General features: G+C 41.5%; 1 protein-coding gene across 1 annotated transcript in view; it reads right to left on the bottom strand.

The window, feature by feature from the left end:
- The window catches only part of LOC128304847 (gamma-aminobutyric acid receptor subunit alpha-4), a 96,402-nt gene extending 80,002 nt beyond the window's left edge, over window positions 1-16,400 (bottom strand). The window contains exon 1 of the mRNA XM_053042087.1: window positions 16,270-16,400. The gene's annotated coding sequence lies outside the window, so the exon portion shown is untranslated. The remainder of the gene's footprint in view (window positions 1-16,269) is intronic.
- Between the last annotated feature and the right edge of the window lie 3,299 nt (window positions 16,401-19,699).

The raw sequence follows: 19,699 nt of genomic DNA, 5'->3' as shown, positions 1-19,699 counted from the left end.
TTGCAAGGTTCGAGCGTTCTCCTTTGTTCGTCCACCATTCTGGTCAATTTCGAAGCTTTTTTCTCCTCCGGTTTTGTTTCTCATGTTCTAACCACTTTTGGTTGGAAAATTCTTACCAGATACGCCCGACTCATTTAATCGCATCATTTTTTTTTCTCACCGTCACCCGCCGGAAGGCCATTCCACGGGCAATCGTCGAACGGAGGCAAAAGCACCGCAGAGTGAGAGATTCAATGGGTGCCTCGATGAAAATGGAAAACTTTGTCACGGAAAAACCGCTCCCTTCCCTTCCCGTGCCGCACTCGTACCACGGTCACCCAGAGGCACCAGGAGCACTGAAGTGATTCATGTACCCTATCGACCCCTTGGTTTGTGAACTTTCAGGGATTTTTTTTTCCTCTGGCCGGACGTACATTTTCCCAGGCACATGTCCTCATTAGCCGGGCCACTCGGTGACAAATTTTCGGCTGATGGTGTGGTCATATTTTTCTGGATGACAGTTCCTGCTTGCCTCACCGGTTACACATGCTCCCGTGTGATTTATCCTATCTGAGCGCCGTGCGCCGGGACAGCTGACGGCAGATACGCTGTCGCTTGTCCATCCGGAATCGTGAATGTCGTGAGATTTCGCTTCCAGCTACCTAAAGACAGCATTACCTCCGGTGTCCTTAAAGGGCGTTTCTACGTGTATGTGGGTATGTGTGTGTGTACTTCTGTGTTCCTTTGGGAGTTACACCGGACACACCTTTCCGACCCAAAAGGGACAGGAAATGTTTTATTCATGAAGAATGATTGAAAACATAACACCCTGGGCTGGTTGTAACGTGGAAGGCCGCTAGGGAAACAAAAGGTGAATCGAAAACAGCCAGGGACCGGACGACTCGTCAAATCGGCGAACGTGTGTGGCGGTGGCGTTCGTACAATTTTCCTTAACGACGGTAAGTGTTTTGAATTATGTTTGTTTCCTTTATTATGATAGCTTCTTTTCGACCCTCGGAATAGAAGATGGCAAAACAGGCTGCGAATGGTGTTGCAAAAGGTTTTTGGGAGATTTTTATGCCATTAAAAAGTTTGGCGTGTGACAGTGGTAACAAACGTACAATATTTGATCACTGTATTCGTTATGATTTAAAGTGTTTCACACTGCAGAAAACAAATAATATAAGTTATAATTGTCTTGCTAGTAGTCTTCAGTAAAAATAGTAGTAATATAGTAATTTTAAATAGCAATTTATATAAGTTTTCTAGTTCAATAAGAAAATGAAATATAAACTATTCAGAAAAATAAAATAAATGTAATAAACTACAAACTCAACCGAGTATGCCCGGGATAAGGCAAATTGCAAGGAAAAAATGCCTTGTAAAATTGTAAACCCCTCCACTACGGTGTCGATAATACGGCGAAAGCCGTTCTAATGGAAATAAAAATAAATAAATAAATAAATAAATCAATAAATAAATAAATAAATAAATAAATAAATAAATAAATAAATAAATAATTAAAATTTAAAAAAAAAACACTAAGTACAACTACAAACATATTAAACTATAAATAAATGTTAAGAAAATAAATTGTATAATAAAACTTACTGAGACTGTTAAAAGACAACGAAAGAAAGAGAAAAAGAAATTAAAAAGAAAATAGAAAATTTAGTATAAAATGTACCCCGAAAGAAGCAAGCCGAAAGTATAAAAAAGCAGAGAATCGATATTAAATTGGAGATTCAAGACAGCAAGACGAAGAGTGGGAAAGAAAATGGACAAATAAAACGGGTTATGATTAAAATTTGTCTCAGGTAGAATCATTTCCTTTGTCTAAGAGCCATTAATGAATATGCTAAAAGATGGTAAAAGCAGTTGAATGGAAATCACCCACAATTTTGTTACACTAGTTTTGAAAATTCCAAATGTCCTTGATGTAATTTAGTTCGTGAAATTTAATGTCTTATTTATTCATGAAAGCGAAGCATTCGCTTTAAAGAGTTCAGTAGTGTTTTTTTATATACTTTTCATACTAGTATGCTACCACCGCGACACATTAACTACCATGTATGACAAGCATTCGGTAGAGTACACCATTAAAACCAATATCATACCTCCAGTCACGTACAGTTTCTCCCGTAATTGATATAAATTTTCCACTCAAAGAGATAATTACGATTCATGCTGCACACAGAGCACACAAACAACAAGTATCCGGATGCCGGATATTCCATTTATCTGCTTCGGATCCTTTGTATACAAGGGAGATAAAGAGTAAACCGGCGGACGTGTAAGAGGTGAAATTATCCCGAAACACCGGTTTAAAGAACAAGGGATAGGAGGGAATATTATTGCATCGTCATCATAGGACGATTGGAAGAAAAAGCTTCACGGGGAATGAAAGGAACACAGGCGAACAGAACAAACGGTGAAAAAAAAAAAACACCCCAAAACCCCGCGTTAACCCATATTTGCGAATGCATCCGAAAGGCATTCATTAATGAGTGCAGGAACGCCGACTGCAGCTGCGATGGGATTTCGTGCCATTGCATCGTGTTCGACTTTTTTGTCTTGTCTTTATTTTGGCAAACGAGGCAAGGGTTTTTTCCCCGACAATCCTGCTTTTTTGCGTGTGTTTCCCGTTCGTATGTAATGCTGTGTTTTTTTTTTGTGTAGTTTCGTTCAATTGTGTTTGTTTCTGCACACAGTTGTCGGTTCAGTTTCAGTGAGCAGCATTTTCATTAGCATTGGCCCTGTTTCATGAGTCGCCTGTTGTTGTTTTTTTCTTCTTTGTGCACCGTTGATGGGGTAAAGCGTACCCACCCCCATCCCCCACTTGGTTTTGATCCACCGCTGCACACTTGCTTTTTTTTTTGGTGGCCACTTTCGCAGCAATGGCAGGTTGGTGATTTTAAATATTTCACACGGCATCGTGCACACACAATTGAGAGCAGCAAGTAGCGGCGTGTCATCAGCCGGTGTGTGTCCCATTGGTGTGGGCCAGGCGAAAGCCAGGCAGGTGGTGGATTTATGAGAATGAATACTGTCGCGGGGAGAGGTATAGAAGGCCACATGTAGGCAATTCGAGTACCCGTCTGCTTTAATATAAACCAGCAGAAAATGATAAAAAAGTATTCACACATGCACACACACACACACACCGTAACAGTCAACACACGTTTACAGTCTTTTTGGGTGACTGGGCGCGCGCACGCGGTGGTGGACGGATGAAATTTAAATATAAATTTTTGCGACACTCCCTCGCGACTTCACCCTCCATTAGCAAACCCCTAGCCCAATACTCGCGAGTATAATGTTGGCCCAGATGCGCATGACCTACCGTTTGAGTTGTTTTAAAATATTTTCACTTTTAGCGTCACCTGGCCAGTGATGAGCGAGAAATGTTGCAAACAGCATTATTTTATTGCCGAAAAATGTTAATGTATTATTTATAAACGATCAGATGGCATCGAACTAAGACAATAAAAAAAATACCAATCCTAAAACATTAAACGAGCTGTTTTTCTTTTCCACATATGTTATCTAAAAGCAAATCCCTCGACGCTTAACCCTTCACTACGTCGAATGCATCATATGGCCGTGCCGGAACGATATGATCGTTCGCGTGGACATCATCATCAGCCTGATGCCTGATCGTCATCCATAAATGAGGAAGGCGTGAAAACCTTCCTCGACACGAACTCGAACCCCGTGAGAGAAAGAGAGAGAGAGGGCACACGTGCAACGGAGGAGGGTCCGTTGCCAAAGAAAAACGGCTGACGAGGCCAGTCGAAGAAAAACACATGTCAACAAGCTAGTTTTCCTCGGCTTTGGCTCCAAAATAGACAACCAACAGCACGGGTGAACACAAGCACACACACACACACACATACACACACAAGGGAACTACAACCCGTTCCATGTTGGAGGCCGTCTATGATTGATTGAGCGAATCAATTTTCTGTCACCGGTTCGTGTGTCGGGTTTTTTTTAATCTGCTGGAAGTGCCAACGGTACCGGCACCTTCGGTTGTCGGTTAATGTGGCCTTGTGGAGTTATTTTAGGTTAGAAAACGAGAGGAGAGAGCGGGGAAGCGCCCCGGTTTCGGTACGCCGTAAAGAAAGGGGTTCCGTGCACTGTTGTTTCGTGGAAATTAAGCACGAATGACAGTTTTCTTTTCTGACGGCAAGCAGAAGTTATTAAATCGATGTTCAACATGGGGTTATGTTTTTTGTACTTTTTGTTTTGTTTTAGAAAAAAAAAAGAATGATTGAGAACCGTTTGATGCACACCGCTTATCCTACTGTAGCATGGTTAAATTTACTCTCACAGATACTAATAATTGCTCACATTACACGTGTTTCACATGTTTGAAACTAGACCGCAGTGTTGGGTAAACAATGTCATCAGTGAAAAATTCAACTCTTCTCACGAACACGTCGACCCAGCAAAACAGCAATTTAAAACATTCAATGACAATCGGGAACAAACAATGGTAAAACATTTAAAAAAAACAAAGGGCAAAAAAGGGAAACAAAAAGCAATAGCTCCAGAACGGTACGGAAAAATAACAATGTGGGTAGCAATTGTGAAAAATGTATTCCGACCAGGCTGTATTTACTTTTTCTTCAACTTGGCAAAGAATCAACTTCCCAGTGAAAGCATGAGTACCTCGCCGAGGGACAGAATAGAAGGTAAATAAATACTAACACCAGATGTGCCGATGTTACATGGAGACGCCTGGTGTTTCGTACTACCGAACGAGAAAAAGTTGGAAGAAAATCAATTACGAATGGGACGTATAGAACTGATGTTGTGTTTTAAATTAAATTTGCTTTTTGAAACAATTTCCGTTGCATGTACGCATTATGCTACCATTTTATTAGTTAAACAACATTAATTGTGTTTTGTGGAGTAAAGACATTAATTTTCTTAATTTTATAATAATTTAATTTTTCCATAGCAATATAAAACATTTCAATATTCCGGTCTTGTCCAATCAATGTAAGCTGGTTTTTTATGTTATGACAATGTTAAATTTGTGTAAATGGAAAATCTATTGTGTATTACTTCATATCCTTGGTTTGCTTGTTGCAACATTAACCATTACTTTACACGCCCTAAAGTAAAGTATTTTTCTTTGCGCGCGTGAAAAACAAAGCATTAATCGTGGATGAAAATTTCAAACCACGCCGCAGTTGAAGCAGCGTAAAAAACCGTAAAACGCAACATAATTTGTACATAATCCAAGACATCCTTTAAAATGCTACCCATCCGGTTCGCCACTCATTCCCGCGTTGCAACGTTGTACGGCGCGAGTAGAAACAGATACACATTCATCCAATTTGCACGCATCGTGGCAAACGCGAAGCACCCGGGCGTTTGGCACCCCGTTCCCCACAGCGCAGCATCATCCATCCCCCGTTCCCAGTGATGTCCCCTTGAGGGATGAAAGATAATTTATGGAAAAAAGGTATCTACAGAGAGCATAAACTCCATTTATGCCGTTCCGCTCGGTGGGCCTTTTAATCAACATTCAGACTAAGCCACTTCGGTGGACCGGTCTTTGTTGTGCTGTGGGATGGGATTGGTGGCGCAAGAACGCAAGATTGGAATTATCCCACCAGAAGCCGGTTTGGGTTTGTGTTTATTTTTCAACCGACTGTTTGTTGCCCGGTTCTCTCGTTCGCTCATGGGGAGTTGTTGCGATGCGATGGGGAGGGGTGAAACATTCCGTACCATCGTCTGCGATGATGCTGGGTTGCTCGATAAGAGAATTGAGCAGTCGGAAGCCAACTTTATCGAACAAGTTTATCGTCGGAAGGCAAACGACTTTATCAAACATTTAAACAAGCTAGGAAGAGGTTATCGGGAGGTATCTAAATGCGTACTTGATTAATGTAAACGTTCGCCATTTCGCTCAATTTAGCGAGGCGCTTGGCTTCTGGTTTTGAAATAGAATAGAAATCTGTTTTTAAAAACATGTTACTAAAATAATGTCACTTTAAATTATGCCTTTAAACTTTATTGCACGGAATCATTAACGAAATTAGGAATATGAATTATATCTTTATTTAATAATGGTTGTTATGTCCTGATCATAATCATATCCTCCTTCAAGGAATCCCCACTACGAACATGCAAATTGTTGCAAATTCGATCAAATCTAATCAAAACGCTTGTCCATCACGCCACACGCTACAATCACCAGCGTTCACCGGGGAGAGAAAAATAAACGAATTCCAGATGCATCTGCAATTACCAATCCGTGAAACGAGCAAGATAATCGAAATTGATTTTTCCTTTCGATCTTGCATCACGACCCTTTCGACATGTCGGTGATATCCCAACGGTGGATGCATTTTTCGGGAAAAATACAACAAAATACAACAACATCAACCCCAACACCCTTTTTTTCCCCCGCTACCACCTATTATCAAACGATGTTGATGCAATTTCCTGTGCTCGATCTACATGATGCCCAGTATCGATTGCTCGAGCATCGTACGAATCATTTGAACGACCATACGTTGCGGAAATGCGTTGCAGAATCACACACACTCACACACGTGAACATGCGAGCCTTTCTGCTGGGAGTCAGAAACGTCGAACGAGTTTCGCACCCTTAATCGCTAATCAATAACGCATAAAAACTAATGCACCCATTAAATTTTCAATAGCAATTTTCCGGCGACCCGGCATTCCCAGGGCAACCCGTTTTTTGCATGCCCCTGGCGAGTTGCTACCGCCTTCATGTAGTATTTAAAACGGCCGATGGAAAGCTCGTGACAGCGATGAGCGGTATGTGTTGGCAGGCGCCAGTTAAACAGAGCACACCGCAGGACAAGAAGTATAAAACCGAATCGCAAGTCGTTTAGACACGTCAAACTACTGCGTTACATTTTCGAGCTAACGCGAACGATAGCGGCACATAACGATGTCGTAAAGGGAAAATTAAAATTACACACACAGACTCACACACATACTTGTCGTGGATCATATTGCATCGCATTGGGAAAGGGAATTTAGGAACGATCGGTGACTCGGTGAGTGCCCGTTAAGATGTTTAATATCTCGTATTTCTCACCGAGACACCGAGAGAATTTTGTAATAATTCCAGGAAATATGTCATACCGGCTTTAAATTTGCTTTTCAACACGGATTAACGAAAAGGCATAAGGTTACGCTTAATGAACAATAAAGTTGCCTTAGTTATTGCAATGCGACTGGCAGCGTCTAAAAAGGGGTTGAAGCAATTTTATGGCATATAATGAAGCGCTTAAATTATTAGCTTATTAAAGTTAACTGAACCGAACGTTGTTTTGTGATATCTAAATCCAAAACTCAAATTGCGCGAATTTGCAAAATTGTGCCCGAAATACACGCGTATTTTTAACCAAATATCTAGAATTTCCGATAATGACGAATCCTCGTGCTTCACGATGGTTTCAATGGTAGTATAATGCGTACATGCTACGGAAATTGTTTCAAAAAAACAAATTTAATTTAAAACACAACATCAGTTCCATACGTCCCATTCGTAATTGATTTTCTTCCAACTTTTTCTCGTTCGGTAGTACGAAACACCAGGCGTCTCCATGTAGCATCGGCACATCTGGTTTATATTTCAATGCTACATAGTTGGCTTTCTCCTTACATTATTCAACATTTCAAACGACTTTTTGTAACAAAACAATACACACATATTCAAAACAATATTTTTTCACCATAACAGCAGGCAATTTCAACTTACATTATTTTCCCATTGCAAGGCTTCAATATACCAAAATTACAACCCCTCCGACAGAACGTTGGATTTTAAACAGAATATGGATCAAATTCTTTGTATTGTTGTCTTGCGAGTCTAGTAATTAAATATGCGACTTCTTCTTCTTCTTCTTTATCGACGCAAAAACCTCAAGAGGTTTAGTACAGCCCTTTCGGGCTTTCTGTGGCTTTGTAGCTGGATAGTCAGTCGTATCCATTTTTTTCTCCTATTGAAATGAGCCTCATATAAGCCTTAGTACGAAATAGAATAAGTTATATTTGTTAAGCTTTCCATGTAGCTAATGGAATTCGAAATAGTTATGACCAATTGTTTACCTTGATTCCTGAGGTTTCAGTTCTAATAATCTAATTTATTTTACGAATTCCGCGATCCGTGTAACGCCAATTTCGCTTGTAAAAGGTACAATGTATTTCGGGAACTGTGTGTACATCTAGTTTTCAATATAAATGTAATATTTGTTATGTATGTGTTGTCAGTTATTCAGGAAACTCAGTGAAGGATATTTGTGAATTTAATGTACGAAAAAAGTTGCTAAACTTTAATATCTCATGATCATTTGTTTCTCAGTTTTAAAAAGTTTATTTGAAAAACAGGCCCTTTGTAATAATTATCCGTTTGAGGTTAATCACATTATCGCAAATCTCTTCAACTAAACTTTTGCAATCAAATAAAATTCAAATTTGGAATTCATAAATCAAAATTCAAAGTCAAATTCGGATTCCAAATATTTGTTTCTTTATATAACATTTATCTTTCCTAGGAATGCTTCCAGCATTTTCGAATCATCGTTGAAAGTTACAATGCAAATGACCGTTTTCTCTCCAATATCACTGTTCCAGATCATTTTATGGTTGGCTCAAACTACCCCCTTTCCAAACATATACTCACAATCAACCGTTACTACTTCGCGCTGAAAACTTAATTCCATAATAATCAGTTAAGGTTAAGTGGACTAAGCTACGCCAAAAAGAAAACTTTCGAGCGCTTTGTTTCACTGACGAGCAGCAAACCGTCGATTGGCTTGCTGATTCGTTGACTGATAAATGCAGCGCCCGGCAAAAAAAAAACTTCTTTGTTCAAATAATTTCCGCATCCATCCATCCATCCACCGTTGCCCGAAACACTGAAATCATTTTCACATACTCAGCACCAATGGCCATGGGTACGGTTTATGGTGCACGATGGGCCCCAACAAACGCAACAAGCATCGGAAGGGTCGGGCCGGTTTCGAAAGTATGTGGCCAAAAATTCGCTACAACAACCCGGACCCCGATGCCAACCGGATCTCGGAAATGTACTCCCGTGATGGAGTTGTGCAGATAGCGAAACCATGAGTCATCCATGAGCTTTGGGAGCACATCGGACGTTCTCGGTTGGCCGGTGACGCTTTCAAGCAACGCTCCCTAGTTTTAATGCTCTTTGTTCTTCCGGCGGGCAAGCTTTCCACATCATCCCTGTCGAAACGTTGGCAACTCAATCTCCGAAGTTGGTGATGGAATTTTATAGAGTCACCCGCACATGCCCGCCAACTCGATGGTTGGAGTGCCTCACCGCTGGTGGGTTTCTCATACACCCTTTGCATCGTTACATAGCAATTCATGGTCCTTTCGTTCAGGGTTGCACACAATGGACGCTGGATGGCCGCACGTGAACGTGAGTGTGGGCCCTAGACTTACAACTACCAGCAGCACGAGCGGTTGATGATGTCCTACAGTGGTCCATCCGTTGCATTTGTTCGCGTGTGGGTTCGTGCCTCCGAACAACGAGCCACTCAACACGCCACGGTTCACGACGCAACTGTTACGCAAGCGATTCTTGGAAAATGGACATTTTTGCTGCTCCTTTGTTCCTACCGATTTTAGAATGCAAACTACCGAAACGAATTTTCGGAGGCTCGCTTTCTGCGCTCGGGAATTGGTATGTAATTCGATTCGACCGTATTCCACATACTGATACGAATGCAAGAAAAAAAGATATTGAATTACGTGGCGCTTTGAGTGTGTATTTGTGTTCACACGAGCGGGCTGTCTGAAACATAAACATGTAAACTAATGTTGTGGCTCGTTTTTATTCAAATTGCACACAAAGGCGAGATGAAATCGAAAGGGGGGCAAAAAAAACCCACAAATGAACAGTCAAGGAACGTTTTCCCCAATTTGATCCGAAGGATAAAACACTGTCAGTCAAATGTCGTTCGTTATAAAAAGAAAAACACGAACGAACGAAGGTCTCGTTTCCATATTCATCTTCTCAGAGCTCAAGCGGAATCGGATAAGCATTTCCGGTTCAATGTATTATTTTACAATTTTCGTTCCACAATGTTAAACATTCAAACGCATTCGACGAAACCGAGAAAATGTTTTGCTCTTCCGGAGCTGGTTTTTCTTTCTTAGAAAACAGTAAAGATTAACATCGTCAGTAACCAAAAAACGCAAAACCTTTAAAGGATATACTTTGAAAGAATATGTTAAAATAAGTAGAAATATATGTAAAGAAATTTATTTTCCCTTTACAAAAAAATGTTTAATGAACCCAATTTAACATGATATGTGTGAAACTAAAATCATTCAAAAGCGAATCATACGAACGGATAGCATTTCGATTCCTCTTAGTTTCATTCAACGAAGCAAATGGAAAACATTGCCAAAATTTGTGATGTTTCGTGAAAACACCGTTTGCTAGACATCAATTGGACGGGCAGGGTCGTTGTATTTTACGTTATGTCTCGGAATCATTATTTTTCGCCACATTTCGTCCATGGCGCAACGCAGACGGTGGACGGTATTGCACCGAAAATAAGTATCATTATCGATGAATTATGATTACACCGGGTCTCGAAGTCGGCCCCAGTCAGAAAACCATATCCACTGTCATGGTGCTGCTGTATCTCCCTTTCCATCCACATTCGCACCACAGGCTAGACATGAATTTGTTCAAACGTGGGGTTGTTTTTTCTTCTTGCTCTTCCAAGCCATGTGGATCGTGTAAGTGTAACACTCATAGCCTGCCAGCTGAAATACCAGGCGTCTCCATCGTTCGGTGCAGAAGCGAACGGTACCATGCGTCTCCATTAGAATAAATGTTTCATTTTGCCACCCGTTTCGTGCACCGTCTCATCGGTCTGGTGTAGCAAATTGACTTACTTTTTCTACCATTAACTTAGCCAGTAAGTATAATAATAAGAGAGTGCGAGAGAAATAGAGCGAGCGAGAAATATATAGCCGCTAATAAAAACAACGTGGAGCGCGCGAAACGAAACGTAACCAAGTGTATATAAAAATAAATCTAAGCCTTGTTTCGCCGCACGTTGGTGTCAGTGGTCGAAAAAGAAGGGGAAAAAGGTAGGCATAGAAAAAAAACACACAACCATCGGTCCGCCCGTATCGACCAGCGATGCCAAGACCACTACAGCCAAGATCAAATAGCTTAGCAAAATGGTTAAACAAACGGAAATATGTCAACTTCAAGCCGATTTCGATTGTCCCTCCACACCCGGACATTTGTCCTAGGTTTGCCTGTCTGTTGGTGTGAGGGTAGATAACGGTGTGCTTGCAGCCGCTCTGTTACGGCATTTTTGAAACGCATATTTTCGCGCATACCAGCTAGTGGGAAGAAGGCGATGCGTGTATCTGTATCGGTAATGCTGAATTATTTGCTCGGTTTTGGCGGTTCTAGATCATGGTAAGAAGCCTGTAAAGCTGTAGAAGACCAAATCATAACCGAGTGACCGTTGGGTTTGACCGTGTCCTGAGCCGCTTTCATAGATTCATAGAAATTTAATTGATTTTGATCAGATTTTTATTGATGGCTACTCTAAAAAACGATATCAAAGAGCTGAATCTAGTGTCAATGTTTTATTAAAGTTCTTCTTAATTTAATTGAAAGACCAGAAAGATATAAATGATGGATCCATTCGATTTAGTTCCAAAAATAAAGTTTGAATGTCGTGGGTTTAATCAAATTGAACACCATATCGATGGGTCCAGCCATTTCTACTGGTTTGCTTTATTTTAATCCTGTTAATTATTGATGTTAAACAATTATTTTTTATTACTGATGGAAGACTGTAACACATCTACTTTTAAGTATGAACTTGAATAAATATTAAAACATACCTGTCCGTAAGTAGATCTCTCGTTGAAATTACGTATAAAGTATCCATAAATAAAAAGCGTCTTTCTAATGTTGATAATACATTCTCACTCCTAAAATCATCTATTTAATCAAAACTCTTGGCATCAATGAACTTTAAAATGTAAAAAACCCAACAGAGGCATAAAAAGGTACCGTTCAATCTATTGTACAAATTAAAACTGAAATAAAAGAAACTGAGTTAAATGAACAAATTTTCACAAAGTTTCGCAGAACGCTTGACTTGAGATTGGCACATTGAGGCTACCACACCAGCAGCTAAAGTTTATCACAACTTTTTCCAGTAAGAAAAACGCCACTTGATGACCCCTGTATTGTCGGAATCGCTCCGGACCAAATACTATCATGCCTTTACCATGGCCCATTTAAATGCATAAAAGGATGCTGTTGTGCTCGGGAAGTGCTGTGATTTCGGGGCGTTCATGCTTGCCCTTTCCTTTTCAAACATCGCCACCGTACCGTCGGGAAACATACAGACGACGCGGATGTAAAGACGATTCGGATCGGCAGGCGACAAAGGACTATTTTATCCTGCCGCTTCCAGCTCTTCTTCCAGCCAACCATCACACTGCCCGCTCATTTTTGCACCACATTCACACTATCCCGCCGTCCGGCCCAGCGCAATGGTTGGCGTTTGCGAAGAAAATCCGCTTAATGGTGTAAACATTCTGAGACGTTCGAACGCGAAGCATCAGACGAGTTTCGGCTTTGAATATTTCATACGGTCGCAGCTGGCTGTCGACACAGCCGCCGTATCCCGTATCGCGCACATTGATTTTACCCGCGGTCGCACATGGTTGCGTATCGGAAGAGCAAAACGCGCTCGAAAAGCTTTTCCACTCGAAAATTTGATCCCATTTCGGTGCATAGCGAGCTTTCAGCGATGGAACCAAAGTGTATGCGCGCGTGTGTATGTGTGTGTGTGTGTGCTTACTTTTTTATTGCTTCAAGGAAGCGAAATTTGAACTGTTTTCGCATTCGTGTGTCCCACCGGCAGAACATTCGACGGGTACATAAACTATCAAATGCTCGTACGGATTATTGTGAGACGGAGAGAAATAAAGTGTTTGAGTAATAGTATCCTTTGTGTACGCTTTGAAGCGCACTGCGAAGAAATGCTCCCTGCTGGTATTTGGTTTCGTCTAAGAAGCATTTCTTTTCACAACCCATTTGATTATGTCTTAAATAATAAATATTTATTTCAGGCTACACGGCAAATGAATTGAGTGCTTTTATTTGTTGAGATTTTGTCCTGAGAATATTGGCCAATGACAATACATAATACACGTTATGTGTGTTGTTTCCGTGTGTTCCCAGTGGATCGTGAAATCTGGGAAACACTTCTAATCACTCCTGGCTTTTTATTCCAATATCGATGCAACGAACGTATGCCGTTTGATTTGAATTTAGCAGCTTACAAAATAGTTTCAAAATCAGCTGATATGCTGAGCCAAACCTAGGGAACTTCGTATAACTATATCAAATAAAAAAGACATTTATTTTTTCCCCTGTTTCCCTTTAACTTTGTGGTACAAATACGCTTTACAGTCGTTGCCGTTAAATGTTGTCTCTACGTCATCAATTTTTGTCGCGATGTCACATATTTTTGTTATTAAAAAATGAATTTTCGCTTGTATATGAAAACAAGTTCCCTTTATTCGAATTTTGTGTGGATTAGGGACAACAAATCGTGACATTTATTTATTTAGTTCAAGAAAAACGGCCAGGCCGTATTGCTTATTCACGTTCGTTTGAAGACACTTCCTTCTCCAAACGGTGAACGGGGGGGCTCTTTATGCTATCTTCTATTAAACCGTGTCTTATCTTAAACACTACATAACCCATAAAGCACCCTCTCCAATCCATTCATTTCAAATAGCTTAACCGCACTTTGTACCATCATTATGCACTTATTTTAATTGCTGTAAGATTCCTCCCCTTTACCCGCTCTCCTGCTTCCTCCCTCAATGCACCACCTGCACCGTCCTTCACCTAAAACAAATCCGTCTACCGGGCGTCTCAAATTTGGCCCTTGGCATCGCTAACTGCGGTCGAGAATAAAACAACGCTTTAATATGTTGTAATCCCTTCCTGCCTAGGGCAGCGGTTTGTGAATACGGTCACTGTTTCGAAACGTACTTTCTTTCTGCCTGCCCCCGCTCTCTACCGTGCCACATGCACCGCTCATCGCCGTCGTTGGTCGTTGGCGTGGCCGTGAAAAGCCCGGTGGAAGAAAAGGACCTTAGCATTCTTTCCCACCTTACAACGAAACTCGCCCTTGATAGTTTCGACACGTTATGCACCGGGCGTGTATGCAAAAATAGTGTGCATTTGGTGCAACAGCGCAAAACACTCACCCAAAACACACACATATACGAGCGCGCAAGCCTGTAGTGTGAACAAAAGGCGTCGTCTGAATGCATCCGAACGGGGGATGGTTCGTGCCAGGGCCGGCGTTTGTTGCGTGGTTAAAATAAACATAAATAACTGTTGCGTTGCGTTGGTGCCATCTCGTGCCACGGTAACTGTTGCTGCCAAACCACTGCCAAACCGGGAGCCCGAATGCCAACCCAAGTGAGGCGTGCTGAGCAGAGACGGTGGGTGAAGATTGTACTAAAGCGAGGGCTTTTTTTCCATTACATTAGCTAAATCGCTGTTCGAAAGATACGGAATGATGAACAAGCCAAAGCCCCTTGTGGTGATGATCAATGCAAGTAATCGACTCGCCTTTCCCCCAGGGCCAGCTTAAACTCGGGCAACCACCGGTGCAGTTCTACTGCCACCGGGTAAGCAAAGTGCACAGTCGAACGATTTAATTCAATTGCATCCAATCCGAACTGATCCGTAAGATAAGAAGCGTGTAAGACTCTTTCATAAATCACCTGGAACTAATCCGATTTGCGAAGGTGAAAGCATGTCCACCCTAGACCGTACCTTTACCCTAATCCCTTGACACACGCTAGCAATTGAACCCAGGTGACGGGGTAGTGTGAGTGCAACTTAAGCAGGTGCGGCTGACATCTAAATGCAGTTAAATCGATACAATGCCTAATCCTTGGGGGCATCGAAACAACTGTTCTACATTTGTTTTCACCCTCTCCACTGACTAGGATTCTCCAAGCTTTAAACGATTCTCAGGGATTTTCTTGGGTGGCAGTAAGCAAATTGTTTGCATTAGACTTACTGTCCATTGTCAGCAGTGTATATTTGAATGTTTTTCCTCTTAGTTTTAAAGCTCTGATCAGGATGTCTTTGTGAAATTTTTGAACACTTCGTATTTTCTTCTCGTTTTCTGTAAAATACAGTTAAACAATACAGCCCCGCTTTTTAAACAAACTTCCAATTTGTCCCTCGTTCCATCGAAAGCAACGTTGACATCCGCTTCACACACCTCAATCGTGTTGGTTGCACCATAATGCACACACCGTGCTGTTAGTTTTCGATGGTACCGACGTACACGGAAACATCCAACCCGTATGTTCATCCCCCAAAAAGAAGAGATCCAACTTCCAAACTCGACAAATCGGATTAAGTGTATGAGTTAATTTGATTTTATTTATTTTCCGTCAGCTAGCTTGTTTTCTCTGTCATTTTGCTCCTCCTCTCTTTTTCTTCGGGATGTTGCAACGCTCACCACACACAGCTTAGCGGAAAATTCGCACATACGTGCAAGCGAACATTAGCGCTAGGTGTGTGAGACGCACCAGGCACCACGGGAGGAAATACTCCCATTTCACTGGTTGTATGTTATTTTTGTTGTTGATGTTTTTTTTTAATTATTGACATTCACATGCGTGGCATGGTGTGGTGTCGCACGCGAAGTAGCTGCGATGCGACATTTTAATGGCGTACGGCTTCGCCAATCCCGTCACACGTTGGACGTTGGGTTTTTCATTACAGCCCCTGCTTCGTGGTCGTGAATATGAATATTGGGCAGGGGAATCGAAAGTCGGTTGGGGGGGGGGGGGGGAATCTAAATGTCACCCATTCTTATTTTATTGTGATGCTTAAATACCTGAGTGACGGGTGTTGAGAGAAGGGAAGAGGTTGTACATGTAAAGCACGATCGTTACTTCGGTGCTTTCATACATTTGTTAATTTTCATGATTCTCATTAAAATAAGGTTCTCATTTCCCTTTTTGGTTGAGAGGGATATACGGTGAAGCAAAGTGAAGCTAAATTAAAAACCTTAACAAAACCATACAACTCAATGTGAAGCAACCACCTTTGGAGTTTAAGGGTAAATTGAGGGTTATTTAAGGTACCATGATTTAGTCGAATATAGCAATCTTTATCATCTCGTTTTTATCATTTATTTAGAACACTAAAACAACTTTAATACTTACGTGTTCTGCATTCGATCGGACTTCAAATTGGTCCCCTTAGGTGTCGTGTCAAAGCGCCACAGTTCGTTACCCCGACAGCCGTGTCTACTTCCAAGCGGGCTTACAACTCTTCTTTCTAATTCTCAATGGTCAACCCTCTAGCAATTGCAAAACACCAAAACACATACACACACAAATGGCCCGGAAACGGAACCTGCACGGTCGCAACTTCGCAAGGGCAACCACTAAACACTGTCCACAATCACAAACAGAAACACAAACAGCGGACCAAAGAAAAATAAAAGGACTCGCCTTCCCAAAACTATTCTTCCACTAGCTGCACATCGGCATGGGAAAAAGTGCAATCCTAGTTGGCTCTGTTTTCTTACTCGTTTCCGCTCTCTCGCTTTTAACCAAGTTCACACACTCGCACCGGTGCGCCTGATGTTGGGAAAACCTTTCCAAACTTTCGTGAGCGGGATCGTTTGCTGTCTCGCTTGCTCCAACTGAGCGTACCTAGCGTATCGATTTATACCGGATGCTACTGCCCGTTTCCGTTCTAAGTGCGTTTTACTTAGAATATTTTTCTACGCCACTTTGCACTAACGCTCTTGCTCTCTCTCTCGTTCACTCACATACGCGATCGGTTAACGGTTAGGACATTTTATTTACGATTTCGTTCGTGATCGTGCATGCACACACATAAGCTGAATTGCAAATATTTCACTTTTTAAGGGAAACTATCACTCGTCTTCTAATTCGTTAAACCGCTTGGATCTCGGTGTCTCACACGCTTGCTGGTGGTGCGAACTTTTTCGGCTTCCGATACTGAGCAATCACCGAGAAAAATTCACTACAACCGAAGCCTTACACAACAAATACCCCCAACCGAGCAGGGACGCACACACAAACACACACGCACACTCACACAGTGTTGGCCATCCAGAAGGCACGACCAAAACGGATGCTTTGAAACATACCTACACACATATGCACCGTGCGCACGTACACTCGCACACAGCTACACAAACACATGCACAGATCGTCACACACTAGTCACACACCGGTATCTGCCGAAAATTCACATTCGGCTGCACGGGAGGTGTTTTTTTGTTGCAGTTGCGAAAAGCAAAGGCCAACTTCGACCGCTGTGGTTTGCGGCTTTTCAATTTTCTTCCCAACTTTTCGATTTGCAATGCCCCCCTTTACTGTCGTTGCTGTTGTTCGGCTGCGTTTGTCGTCGCTGGCCCCCCAAAGAGAACACACGGAACGGAGTTGTTGGTTGAAGCGTGTGACCAAATGTCTAACTTGGAATTGTATCACCCTGCACGATCCTTGACGCTACCATACAGTGAGGATTGTGTTTAATGTACTGCAAATGCACGAATGATTGAATGATGGTTTAAAAATTGAAATTTTAGCAAAAAAAAGTATTCAAATCACTTTTTATTCTCTGATTCATTCACCAAACATTTAATGAAAAAATACATAAATCGTATAACGAAATAAAGAAGCCAAAAAGCTATGCAATTCAATTTAAAACGTTTGAAATCTAAATTATACTATACAAATAGTCGGCTAATTTATCCTAGAATAAACCTTATACAAAAATGTAAACTTTATCTTTATATAAAGTAGTCTTCATAGCAATTTCCAGTCATTTGTAATCAAATTAAGAGGTATTTGTGGTATTACAGATAATTAAGAAGTAGTACAGTAGTACGTTTCCATTTTTTATTACTTTGCTATAAATATCTATTAACGGTTTCGAAAAGGAATAAAAACTACGATCAACAAATATAAAAAAAAAACATCGAATTTGTTCCACAAATTTAATGCACAAATTGTTTGAAATGTATAAGAAAGTTATAAATTTTGTACATTTGCTTAATTCCTTAGTTTATAAGCTAAAACATATGAAAACTTGTGAACCATTTTGTAAAGCAAATACATAAAATTGTACAATTCGCGAAGCTGATATACAGAAAACAATTGCTGTGCTCATTGCGTATGAACATTAACGACATTTCTAAAAAATTATACTATTGTCGTAAATTAGAATAATGTTTGTCTATTTTATGCACTATTCATAATGTTTATAAAAAACAAGCAACGTTCTACGTCTCTGACCAGTGCCACAAGTATCAAATTGCAGTTATTTGTGTCTCGTTCACACATCTTCTTGCAGCAAATTATGTAATTCTTGAAACTCGTTTCCCCTCACAAACACACAATACCGTAGCAGTATCAGTCTTGCTGTCATTTTGAAGTTACTCGATCAGGTACCCCGAATGTGCTGGTTAAAATAATCGTCTCCTTAGGGCACAAGGGACAATTTTTATTCCAATTCCGATCACATTGTATCCCCAATTTTCGTGCTTCACTGTGGCCGAGGTTCCTTAGCTTTCACTTCAAACAACAATAGCAAGAAAAAGTGCTTTTAGACAAGAACCACTACAATGCTGCATAACTGGTTCTGGATCGGTAGATCTTTGTTCTCCCGTTTCATTCTTTTCATGCACCGTGTACACACACACAAACACACAAAACCACACGTACACACGCGTTTTCCCACCGCCAGTAGGACACGTTGGCTACCGTTGGTTGCGCATACTACGAACGCCTGCAACGAGTTCCTTCGGCCGACTGAGCGAGTGTCGGTCAGTAACGAGCCAGTAACATCCAAAGGTTTTGGCCGTTGGTAGCGGGTCCTTGCCTCGGGTTTTCACCGACAAATGCCGATGGTAACCCACGAAAAACACAGGATGTTTGATGGAGGAGTAGCCGATTTCGGTGGGGAAAAAATTACGATGCACTACAACACTGTGCTCGACACATTTCACCGCAAAAAAAACATGATAGATTTAGTACTAGCCCACAGTATTGCCACACCGTTGGAAAAAACAGCGCGAACGTTGTACATGCAGAATAGCCTTTTACTCACACGGAAACATTCGACCAACTTCGACAGCGACTAATGTTCCGCGTGTACCAGCACGGACGGTGGATGTTTTTCCGGTGAAAATCCGCAACGCACTGAGGGTAACGGTCGAATGCGCTGGCAAGTAACTGCAAAAAATGACGAGATCGCGAAAAGAGTTCTGCGGCGCTCGATCGAGACGAACATGCACTCATCCCTTCTCTCACTCACGTGGTGAGTGGCACGTGGTGAGTGGCGCAGAGAGTGTATAGCGTACGGGTGAAACATGATGGGGAAGCAAATAAAATGTGTCGCGAAATTAGCTTCATGCCAAACATTTTCTGTCTATTGCTTCTCCCCATTGCGTGCAGAGGGCGCTGTATGCAGTGGAGAGAATTGTACTTCATCTGTTTGTACGTCTCTCGCATTTCTCACCGCACCGTACCTTCACTGATCATCGGCAGACTAGTGGAAAATCGAAACAAAGGGTAACTCACCGGTGAAAATGAGAGCCATCGCTGTGAGGAGAAT

The sequence above is a fragment of the Anopheles moucheti genome, chromosome 3 (genome assembly GCF_943734755.1).
Source record: "Anopheles moucheti chromosome 3, idAnoMoucSN_F20_07, whole genome shotgun sequence".
Taxonomy (NCBI): Eukaryota; Metazoa; Arthropoda; class Insecta; order Diptera; family Culicidae; genus Anopheles; species Anopheles moucheti.
The sequence above is the reverse complement of the archived record's forward strand: the minus strand, read 5'-3'. Positions and strand labels throughout refer to the sequence as shown.